Source organism: Onychomys torridus, chromosome 13 (genome assembly GCF_903995425.1).
Source record: "Onychomys torridus chromosome 13, mOncTor1.1, whole genome shotgun sequence".
NCBI lineage: Eukaryota > Metazoa > Chordata > Mammalia > Rodentia > Cricetidae > Onychomys > Onychomys torridus.
In genome coordinates this window covers 18223904-18236643 of record NC_050455.1, presented here as the reverse complement: position 1 = coordinate 18236643, position 12740 = coordinate 18223904, and the positions used below count along the sequence as shown (strand labels likewise).

General features: G+C 37.6%; 1 pseudogene; it reads right to left on the bottom strand.

Moving 5' to 3' along the window:
• Positions 1–8494: 8494 nt before the first annotated feature.
• LOC118594962 lies at positions 8495–9128 on the bottom strand (annotated as a pseudogene).
• Between the last annotated feature and the right edge of the window lie 3612 nt (positions 9129–12740).

Below are 12740 nucleotides of genomic sequence, written 5' to 3'. Positions count from 1 at the left end.
TATCACAAAAAGACCACCCTTGAAGGAGCTTATCCCATTCTTGGCCATCATCCCATCTTACTCCTCAAGTCATCTTATCAACATCTTTGACACAACATCCTCACTTCAAATTCTGGTTTTTAGGGAGAATGAACTAAGATGTTCTCCATAAAGTGAATATAAAACAGCACTTAATAGCAGTATGTAACCTTGTGGTATGTACACACAACTCTAAGAAATAGCTGGGTTTTGTGAAGTTTCACTTACTAGGGAGTTTGTTAGAAACAGCATAGCATCCAATATGATTCTCTTGTCAATGCTTTCAACTTAGAAGTAGTTTCAGTAGTTGTCATAAAAAGAAATTCTAAAATTATAGCCTATAGAAATATTCTTTTTTACCTAGACATACACTTGAAAATGTAAAAGTAACTTTTAGAATAGCAAAGCCTTTAAAAACAGTAAGGTATGCTTCAAAATTAAACAAAACAGCTATCCACTGTCAGCAAAGACAATTACAGTCTTTATTTCTGCCTTAAAGTACAGATCAGTATTTGTCTAATAAGCCTTTTCATAAATATATTATCTATTAGCATAGTTTTGGTGATATGAAAGTATTAGGGGAATGATTCAAGATATGTTTATTATAGAAATATCAAGGACAGATAGTCTCTTTGTGAGAGGTAATATCCATGGAAAGAGCCATCTAGCTTGTACATATGTCAAAAAAGGAACATTTTCCTCTGTGTCTCCGACATCAATTTCATGCCAAAATTTCTACAATGTTGGTAAAAATATACTAATATTTTGAAAGTCATAAATAAAATATAGAAAACTTGTTTGTTCCTTAATTCATAAGAAAAGAACTGTAGCATGAATTTCTGAAAGGTCTTAATAAAAACAAACCTGGGGCCAGGTATTGGGGTGAACACTGAAAGATCAGAGAAACAGAACAGGCCACATCCAATCTCATCTTGCCAATTTCTCAGCCAAACTCATTTCCTCAGACTGAAAGCCTCTGAATCCTCATCTGAATGGATCTCAACTGAACTGCTGCTAAAAACTCAAAGCTTTACAGGACTTTAGTTCCTGGTCCTCATGCCTTATATAACTTTCTGCTTCCTGCCATCACCTTTAAGATTAAAGGCATGTGTCACCACGCCTGGCTATTTCCAGTATGGCTTTGAATTCACAGAAATCCAAATGGATCTCTGCCTCCTGAATGCTAGGATTAAAGGCATGTGCTACCATTGCCTAAACCTATGTTTAATATAGTGGCTGTTCTGTCTCTGAGACACCCAGATAAGTTTATTGGGGTGCACAATATATCAACCACAAAGAACACCTAGCAGGTTGCATTTATACACACACACCAAAAAGTCAAGCAAACAAATAAACAAAAATTCAGTATGTTTTATGACTTGTTTGTTAAACTTTAGATATACATGTGGAGGAAATGTTTTTGAGACAAGTTATTTCAGGAAAAAAGGAGGAGGAAATAGTTACCACTGCATTTTCTGATGCCAACCCACTCTTGTGTCTACTACCAGACAATCACATTTTAAGAAAAGCACAGAGCCTATATCAACATGTTTTTCATAAGTATGAGAATATTTAGGAATATAGGTATAAAACAAGAATGACTAAGTTAACTTTGTCATAGAAATGCAAAGTTTGTTTAACAACTTGAAAATTGAAGAATTTAATAAAAGATGTGGAAAAATAACTATAAGAACTTCAGTATGCCAATATATGCTGAAATGTTATATGGCCAAGTTTACCACACATTTGTAGTGCAGTGTCTGAACAAACTAAGAATAGAATGTAGCTGAAAAATTTGACCAAGGAGTTTCAAATATCTCATACTTAGCACCACATTTAATGTTCAAAACATATTTTTCTTCAAATTTGGAAAAGGAAAACTTAGCCTTTATCGTACCTCTATTTATAATTATAGTGGAGGCCAAAAGGAATCAGATGAGGAAGAAATAAGTACATGTATGAGAGATAAAACTGTCTTTCAACAGAAGTAAAATGTTTATTTACATTGAACAATCCAAGGATTGTACCATTTTAGTGTGGTTTCAGAAGGAAGTGAGTATTAAAGATTAGATGCTCTGCTATACATTAACAGAAAAAAACTTAAAAATAGTTTTAAACCTATCTATTCAAAAGGAGAGTTGTGTCCACAATATATTCAGCTATGATTTTTAAAATTTGATTTCATTGAAATATTCAGAATTTGCAAAGTCCTGGCACAACTTTAGTAAAAATGAACAAAAAAATACCCTAAAACAAAGCATGGAAATGTAAATAAATCATAAGAGGTGAGAATGAGCAGAAAAAAAAAGACCAAACACGAAGAAATTGCATAACCAGTTTAAAGATCTGTTACAAGATGACACTGGAAACAACAAAACCAGTCTCTGACTTCAGAGTGAATAAACAAACCTGTTTGCAATTACATGATGGAACCCTGCTTTTAAGCACAGTCCAAAATGGAAGAATAACATGTATCCAATAGAGTGGCATAATCTCAATCTATTAGTCTGAAGTGAGACAAGAATACTTTCACAGTAGAGAGACCAGGACAACTCTATCAGACAGGTGATGAGGGTCCACACCAACAATGGTATCCAAGATAGCTTGCACTCTTCAATACGATGGCGGTTGGTTTAGAGCCCTATTATTGGCTTGTTCTAATTCTACAACTTTAGACAAACCATGAGAAGCTCATAAAAGTTATAAATCTCAATTGAACTTTGCTGTAAAGATATCTGTTTAGTAATCTTCAAGATCATCAAGGTCATCAAAAGGAAAGAAAACAGTCAAAAGTAAGGGCAAACTAAGCAGACTGGAGACATCATGTCTCCATGTAACATGGTATCTTGAATGTGGTCCCAGCACAGCCAAAGGATGATTGGTGCATACTGAAGCTTCTAAATTCATCCGTAATGTTTATATTTGAACATATTTCATGCTGGTGGAGGGGTTGGTGATAAGGGAATATGTAAGGTCTAAATTTTCCATAAAAGGATAAATAACAACAATAGTGAATGGAAAATAAAACCATTAACTTGACTACACATTGCATATAGTAACTTTAAATTAAGTTCCAACACAGACAACTTCTAATTTATTTTTATTGACAAAAGAATTTTTTTCATATAATATATTCTCATTATGGTTTCCTCTCCTATAACTCTCCTAGATCCTCCCCACCTACTCACTCACCCAAATCCACACCCTTTCTTATTAATTTATAATGAAAGGAAAAATCCAGTTAGCAACTGCCTCTTGAGAAGCATGCAGCTTGACCCCAGGCAGGAAATTCCTGGAATGAGAACAATATTCTCTATCTTTATAAGGTGAGGGTACAGGGATGAGATCATTTTAACAAAGCTCATTGAACCGTGCACTTCAATTCTTTGAATTTAAATAGTATGTAAAGAAAAGTTACAGAGATGAAATAATGAAGTATTCAGAAGCCTACCTCGATTCTGCCTCCGTTTTTCTGATTTAGTTGTCCTCCATCCACAATGAGAACAGGCATTCTTTGCAGCTCTTTGCCTTGTGAGATCTTTGAACAAAAGCCATTCGGGATGTACAAAGGCTCATTGTAACTGTGCCAGTGACTCACGCCAATTGAACTTTTAAATAGGGAACTGCTCTACAAAATCTCACCTGCCTTTGTTTCTTGATCTGAATACATGCAGACATTCTTTCTCTTCTATTTTAAATTCCGGAGAAAGGACACAGCTCTTGTAGTCAAGATGAAAAGTTTCATTTTTCTCTCACTCCCCAACTCCTACCATTATCCAAGTTGTAATCTTTGTCTATCACTCCATCATTATTTATGCTTTCATATGCTCTATTTGTTACTCAAATGTTCTTGGAGTTTACATTTTCATTCATAAGAAACTCCTTTTGTTCTCTACTCTTAGCCTCTTAATATTTTATGGAGTGGGTGAATGTTCATAGTGTTTCTGCTTCTTTCTTCTGTAAATGTAAAGCTCTGTGTACTTAAAAATATTTAAAACATAAGAAATTGCAGAAGAAAGAAAAGTGGAAATGGTGAGGGGACATGAGGAATGAAGAGTTAGCAAGATATTATTGGAGAGCCTAGAAGATAGGACTAAGAATCTGAGGAAAAGTATATTAGACCATTAGTCTGGTAGGTCCACCACAATCTCTATTAACCATCCTTTTACTTCTGCTGAACAGAATTCTATTTGGAGACATTAATGACATATCCATATGGGTTTGTTGTAAGCAAATAGAGAGGGGCATGCTGGTAGAATTTTAATGAGCCTCACTATTCCTTTTACTCCATCCATCTTTTTACCTCCCTTGTTTTCTAAATGTATTTCTAAGGTGGGATAAAGAATTCTGACACACAAAATACCCTGTAGCTTCTGCACTTGTAAGCTTCAGATGTATGTATGAGTACAAGAACATGAGCAGTTTGTTCACAATGCATGCTGCTTTTACACTGTTCATATTAAGGATGTTTTTCATGTAATACCTAAGTAGAATATCCTCTCACTAAGGATCAGTATATAATAACAGTAAAAACAAATACCCTGAAAATAATGTTTCCCTTTACTGATTCCAAATACATATATAAAATCTCAATAACAAGGCATCACCAAGGCCTTTATACATAATTTTCTGGATAGTGCAGAAGGCCATTTAATAAACCAGGTTTAGTTAATGCAATGTCAAACAAGTGAAAAACTGCTCTATTTATTTTCTCACAAAGACCTAATGGACATACAAAGTGTTTACTATGCTATGCCAAATGATATTGGTTTCAAGAAAGTACCAGAACCTTCAACACTGTAGTGATGACCACTCAGAGACAAGAATGGTGGAAAAGGAAAAGAAGGTAAAGAATGTGGAGAAGGTACCAGCAGTCAGAATAGCCTTGATGAGAGAGAAGTTACTCAACACTGAAGGAGGGAAATGAGTAAGCCAGAACTACAAATAGGGTTGGATCAAATAAAGCAAAATAGGAACAACAAGCTGTGAGGGCAAGCTTGGCAGTTCCGTGCAGCAGCTCTGACCAGATGGACTGTGGATTGGTGACCATGGTCTAGTTGAGTGCATCCAGCCCACAATGTGGGAGAAATGGCACCACTGTGCCAAGTTACAGATGGGAATAGAACAGAAAGGGACCAAATATTGAAGACACAGGGGAGAACGGTATAAACCACAAGCAATACCTGAGATACTCAGGGCAAGTGAAGATGGACTTCTGATACTTTAAGTATGGATACAAACAAGAGCATCACTGAAAACTTCATATGGTCCACTGTAGCCTTGGGTGAAGCAAACAGAGACAAAGATAAATAAATATAAATTAGAAGCTTGGAGTGAAGACAACTCAACAATTACCTCCACATGCCGCTCTTCATCCCAGCAGCCATATGACAGCAGCCATCTCTATCTCTAACTCTATTTCAAGAGGACTCAGTGACCTCCTCTGGTCTCCATAAGCATCAGTGTAGATGTAACCGGCTTGTTAAATAAGAAACACAGAACCAATTGCAGAGTTAAAAACCATGAGGTCAGAGCAAGAGTGGAAAACCTTACCCTTCACTGCTTCTGCTGTTCTTCCTCTCCGCAAGAGACCTACTTCTGTGCGTCCTGTCTATTTAAAGACTTTCTGTTCTGTTTTCTCATTGGTTGTAAACCCAGCCACATGACCTCCTCGTCACTGCCTGTTTGTACAGACCTCCAGGTCTTCTATGGTTGGTATTGAGATTAAAGGCGTGTGTCTGCCATGCTGGCTGTGTCCTTGAACACACAGAGATCTGCCTAGCTCTGCCTCCCATGTGCTGGGATTAAAGGCATGTCCCACCACTGCTACCCAGCTTCTGCTCTGGTTTGCTCTAACCTCAAGGCAACTTTATTGACATACAAATAAAACCACATTTCAATACAAATAAAATATCACTATACATCAGGAATGCACAAGGTGAAGTAAATACATGTAAACAGACCCACATACACATAAAGTAAAATAAATAAATCTTAAAAATATTAGACACTTTGTTTTTAGATAAATATCTACTAATGATCATTGTAGCACATACATAAAATACCAGATATTTAAGTTAAAAGAAGACATTGTGATGAGATCAGGAGGAAACAGGAAGAGAGACAGAGACAGAAACACTCACACACACACACACACACACACACACACACACACACACTCAGAGAGAAAGATTAAGGTATGTTAGGAAAGAGTAAAAGGAACAATACAAACAAAACAGAGGTTTCATTTCAGACCTGAGCCTTATAGACAAGATAGTGTCTCACTAATACTTAGTAAATGAGTTCTGATTTAAAGGGCAAGATAATTAAATAAAACAGCAATATTCCAACCCATTTTACACCTAAAGAGACTAAACCAAAAAGGCACTTTCACTGTAGTGATTTAGCAAGTAAATACTCAGGTTCTGAGTTTCCTGCAGAAGTGACCACATCCTTCGTTTTAGTTTTAGGGAAGAGTAGAATCAGAAGGTAAAAGCACTTGCTGCTCCTCTAGTGAACCCAAATTCAGATCTCAGCACCCATGTTGGAAAATTCACACCTGTCTGTAACTCCAGCTTCAAGCGTATCCATTGCCTCCAGTGAAACCTGTACTCTATTGCATGTACTCACACACAGAATTGTGCATGCACATAATTAAAAATAATATAAAGTTCTTTCTTATTTTTGAGTTTATAATTTAATTACATTATTCCTTCTTCCTTTTCCTCTCTCAAAACCATGCCAAATACTTTCCTTTTCTTCAAATTCATGGTTTCTTTCTTCCATTATTACATGCATACGTATGTACTGGTTAGTTTTACACTAACTGGGCACAATATATGGTCATCTAAGAAGAGTAACTTCAGCTGAGAAAATGCTCCCAAGATGATCAGTCTGTAAGCAGAAAAGCCTGTAGAGCATGTTCTTTTTTTTTTTTTAAACAAAACAAAACAAAACAAAAAAACTCTGCAATTATTAGTTTATTAGTATCATCCAGGATTCATGTTCAGTATTCCTCCTCAAATTATATAAACAAAGGCAAATGTAAAGAACCCAAATCAAAATTATGTAACAAACAGCACTCCATCATAAAAGCACATAAAAGTACAAGAACACTATTTTAAAACACTGGCACTTTAAGAGAATGATAATCTCAAAAGACCACAAAATTGCCAAATTGTTCCCTAACTGTTAAGCAGATTAAAAATGACTAATGAATGAGTTTGGGTTTTAAAAGAAAAACCAAATGGATTGGACAATTTGTACTAATGTGCAAAGTTTATCATCTTCTCTTGTATCTGATTTATCAAGGGATAAATCACAATATAGGAAAATATACCCTTACTTTAATTTTAAATGTAGCATAGTTTTAAGAAAAGCTGGCTTAACTAATTAAAAATATTTTTCAAACAGTCAAGTTTCCTGATCAATAATCCTATAGCTAGATGGGCAAAGGCATTTCAGCCAGCGTTCTTACCACAGCCTCTGCTAGGACTGAGGTCAACAAGTTTAATCTGGCAGTCTTGTATTTTGAGGACACATTCTCAGGTCTTTAACAGGGAACTGCAGAATGTCACTGCCATTACACAGTAATGGAAGTTAAGAGTCCTTGTGATTAGAATAGAACATACTTTTCTATTAGTCCTTCAAGGACAGACTTTCAGATGGTTTGATTCTAATAATCCCACACCATGTGATAGAATCGATCATCGATCATTCTCAGCTTTGCATGTAGGTTATGTACTATCTCTTTATCCAACTGATCACGACTTTGGAGTTTCAACTATGGATGAAAATGTTACTCCCATCACAATATGCAGTGTGTGTAGATAAAAGCTGTTTTTATCCAGCTAACTATATGAAAAGAAAACACTGCCATAATTCATGTGACCCAAAATGGGCAAAAGCAAAAGACTAGCTTCCCCTTGAGAAGAAAAATTTCAGACTTATGAAAATGACAACAATACTAATATAAAAAAAATTGCATTTACTTAGAAGCATTCAGAATGTCAACAAAACAGCTGCAATTTTTTTTTTTTTTTTTTTTTTTTTTGCAATTACAGAGTGGTATTCAGTTAACAGAACAACAATTATCTTCGTATAAGCTGCATCAGAGTCAACTGAAGATGAAAAAATAAAACAAAAACAAAAAAATAAAACAAAAACAAACAAACAAAAACCTACCGTCCCCATACATAACTAATTTGTGCTGTGCACCAACAAGAACCTGCTTTAAATTTTACAGCCCCCAGACTGGACCAGGCAAGGTTAGTGGCTATTGAAAATACCACCAGGACAGGGCTAGCTAAAGACACACTTGGTAGTGTGTTCACTATACAAAAAAAGACACTGTACAGTTTAAAAACAAATCTTACACAGCCTTACATTTCAATTTTTTTCTTTAAAAGGAGTGAGTTGTGTACAGGGGGTTTAAATGCTTTATAGACAAGAAAAAAAAAACTGCTCTAAAACCAGCTTATTCATCATCATCATCTTCTTCATCTTCGTCTTCCTCTTCTTCCTCCTCTTCTTCATCCTCCTCCTCCTCTTCCTCTTCCTTCTTTTTCTTGCTCTTTTCAGCTTTGACGACCCCCTTCTTGGCCGCATGGGGTTTTCCTTTAGCTCTGTAGGCAGCAATATCCTTCTCATACTTCTCCTTCAGCTCGGCAGCCTTCTTCTCGTAGGGCTGCTTGTCCTCCGCAGTGGTGTTGCTCCACATCTCCCCCAGCTTCTTTGCAACGTCCCGGATGGACAAGCCCGGGTGCTCTCCTTTGATATTGGGGCGATACTCAGAACAGAACAAGAAGAAGGCCGAAGGAGGCCTCTTGGGTGCATTGGGGTCCTTGAACTTCTTTTTGGTCTCCCCTTTGGGGGAGATGTAGGTTTTCATTTCTCTTTCATGATGAGCCTTGTCAGCCTTTGCCTATCTTCAAATTTCCCCTTTTCTTTAGCAGACGTGGTCTTCTACCTTTCTGAGCACTTCTTCGAGAACTCTGAGAAGTTGACAGAAGCATCCGGGTGCTTTTTCTTGTGTTCCTCCCGGCAAGTTTGCACAAAGAATGCATATGAGACATTTTGCCTCTCGGCTTCTTAGGATCTCCTTTGCCCATGTTTAGTTGATTTTCCTCCACGAGGCACAGAGTCGCCCAGTGACCGTCTGGCTCTCGCTTGCCCCGGCGCTGTCTCTATGGAGCTCAATGTACTGCAATGGCTGTGAGAGGTGAGAGCGGGAGCCAGACACAGCCTCCTCACTCTCTCCATAGAGCATGTTCTTAGTTAGTGATTGATGAGGGAGGGACCAGCCCATTGGGAGTTGGGAAATACCTGGGCTGGTGATCCTGGGTGCTTTGAGAAAGCAGCCTGAGCAAATCACAGGGTGCAAGCCAGTAAGTAGCACTCCTCCATGGCCTCTGAATCAGCTTCTACTTCCAGGTTCCTGCCCTATTTGAGTTCCTACCCTGACTTCCTTCTGTGATGTACTACAATGTGGAAGTGTAAGTCAGATAAACCCTTGCTTTCCAAACATGCCATGAACATGGTGCTTATTGAAGCTGTAAAAATTCATGATATATATACATATATATTCCTAAATATAACCTTCTCAGTCTTTATAATGTTACCTGTATGTGTGTTCTCAGGGCTTTCCATTTTGCATTGGATAATTAGTTGGTGTGCTCTTCCCTGGGAAAGACTATTGCTCCCACCCTCTGCTTTCCTTAGCTGTCTGTAGTTTTCTGTAGAGGGTTGAGCCCCATCCCCACTGCTTTACACTCCAGCATATTTTGCCAGTCTCTTTTTTTTTATGGTTTTCAAGACAGGGTTTGCACCTTTCCTGGAACTCGCTTTGTAGACCAGGCTGGCCTCGAACTCACATAGATCCATCTGCTTTTGCCTCCCAAGTGATGTGATAAAAGGCGTGCGCCACCACGCCCTGGCTACACTTAAGCATATCTATTAGTATTTTTTATTTTGTTTTATTTGTTTATTTATTTTCTTGCTTTTTAAAGACAGAGTTTTTTGTATATTGCTTTGGCTGTCCTGGAACTAGCTCTGTAGACCAGGCTGGCCTGAAACTCCCAGGAATCTGCCTGCCTCCTCGGTGCTGAGACTAAACATGTACTCCACTACTCCCCTGCTTATTAATATCATTCTTGTTCAGCTCATCTAAAACTTTTTAAATTTTATTTTATTTTTAATACTGTGTATCTGTGTACATTTGTGGGGACTCTCCATGGAGGCCAGATGTGTGGGATTTCCCCAAGAACTGGGATCCCCATTAGACTTTGGTTCTGGAAACTGAACCTGGGTCCTATGCAGTACATGCTCTTAACTGCTGAACTATCTCTCCACTGCCCTTCCCAACAAATCATTTCTTTTTTGTTGTTGTATTGTTTTGGTTTTTGAGATAGGCTTTCTCTGTAGCCCTGGCTGTCCTGGAACTCACTTTACAGACAAGACTAGCCTTGAACAAAATCATTTCTTGTCCACTGAAGCTACATCAGAGCTTTATTTTAGTATATGGAGTTCCAAGTGCACAGTCTACCTTTAAAGAATCTTCCATACTGATATGAAAATATGGTATAAATTATGTGTGAGCAAAAGCATACATATTCTTCCTGGGAAGAGCTTCCTTTTACTGTTAGCCAGTCTTATATACTGTGTGATCTGTTATGACAAGAATGGACCCACCCCTTCAAATGGAACCACATTCAACCTATCTCTTCACCATTACCAAGTGATGCTCCGAGGGACAAGAATGGCTAGTAGATAACCAATACCAAATGTTCAGCCCTGAAAACATATGCATATGCACATATACACAGAAGTAACAGGTTGTATTTATGAACAAAAACATATGCAAACTTATATACATATACATTCATACATATATATATACATAAACATATACATAAGTGCTTGTACATACATAGACATGCACACATACACACACACACACACACACACACACACACACACACACACATATATATATATATATATATATATATATATATATATATATAACACCAATTGAAGAGAAAAAGGTAATGAATCTGAAAGATAGACAACGTGTACATATGAAGGTTTGGATGGAAAAAAGGAAAGAGGAACTGATGTAGTTTTACAATGATCTCAAGGTATAATATTATAAGAACAACAACAACAACAACAACAAAAGCCATGCATGGTGCCCATGCCTTAAATCCCAGCACATACAAGCAGAAAGAAGTAAAACACTGAGTTCAAAGTCATAGTGTCTACATAGAGAGCTCCAGAGGTTACACAGTGAGACACTGTCTCAGAAAATAAAATGAAAACAAACAAACAAACTAAATTGAACAAAAGAATAACTAGTGTGGATCTGTCTTTCAGATAATCACAGTTTACATATTAGAGGGGAAATTCGAAATGAGGAAGGAAATAAAAATTGCATTACTACAGTCACATAGATTTGCCTCCAAGAACTGTGGCATTAATACCCATAAAACCTCTCATTCTCCCCAGAGATTATATCATATGATTTGTCAACCAGGGAAGTCACACATGAGGATTTGTCAGATCGACTCCATTGGCCAGGGAGAGGCTTTGAGTGTGTGATTTCTCCTTAGCTTCTATTGGGGTATTTAACTTGTTTTGGGAAAATGTCACTCTTGCTTATTTCTTCAGTCTTTCTTGCCAAAGAGCATTCAGATAATGTCCCAGTAGGGACTGTGCCATGGGCCCCATTTTTCAAGGGCTTTCTAACTCAGTCGTCAAAATTGGATCTGGGCACAAGCTTGTCCCGATTGTGGTGCACTTTTCAGCTTGTTTGTTATAACCAGATGTATTTAAATTTTGTTCAGCTGCTTTGGAAGGTGGAAGGAAAATGACATTTCCTGCTTCTCAGATGAATTTTGGCAATAGGAGGAATCTAAAGGGAGTTTGATTTTAAAATTAAACATGAACTTTTAGATTCTGTTAGGTCATACTTTTGATCTCAGGCCACTGCCAGTGGGCATTTCTATTAACAAGCAAACAGAAAATAAAACCCAGTGGAAATCAATCTGTTAGAAAAGAGATGATAATTCAGTTCCATCCCAAGCCTTATGCTAATAGCCAGCCCAGTGTGAATGCAAAAACCTTGGAGGGAGGCACAGTTTCACTCAGTGAAATGTTGGGCTGGGAATTTGGGCCCTGACACAATTTTGGTTAGAAATTGAGAGACAAGTACACTAAACATGGACTCCTACTGACCACAAAATTTAAATCTATAGGTGCAAAAATGCATCAAGTTACATTCGACCAACCTATTTTTAAGAACCTCTAGATACAGTTCTTCTGCAGAGAGTGGGCATGAGTGTTACAAAAGTCACACAGTCGGCAGCGGTGGTGGCTCAAGGCGGCGGTGGTGGCGCACGCCTTTAATCCCAGCACTCGGGAGGCAGAGCCAGGCGGATTTCTGTGAGTTCGAGGCCAGCCTGGTCTACAAAGCAAGTTCCATAAAAGGCGCAAAGCTACACAAAGAAACCCTGTCAAAAACAAAAAAACAAAAGACTATGGGGTTGGGGATTTAGCTCAGTGGTAGAGTACTTGCCTAGCAAGCACAAGGCCCTGGGTTCGATCCTCAGCTCAAAAGAAAAAAAAAAAAAAGTCACACAGTCGTGTAAAAAACCGAAAAGGAAACATGGGGCCAAGAATGCATTAGCCTGAAACAAATTAGCACAAACAAACATTAAAAATAT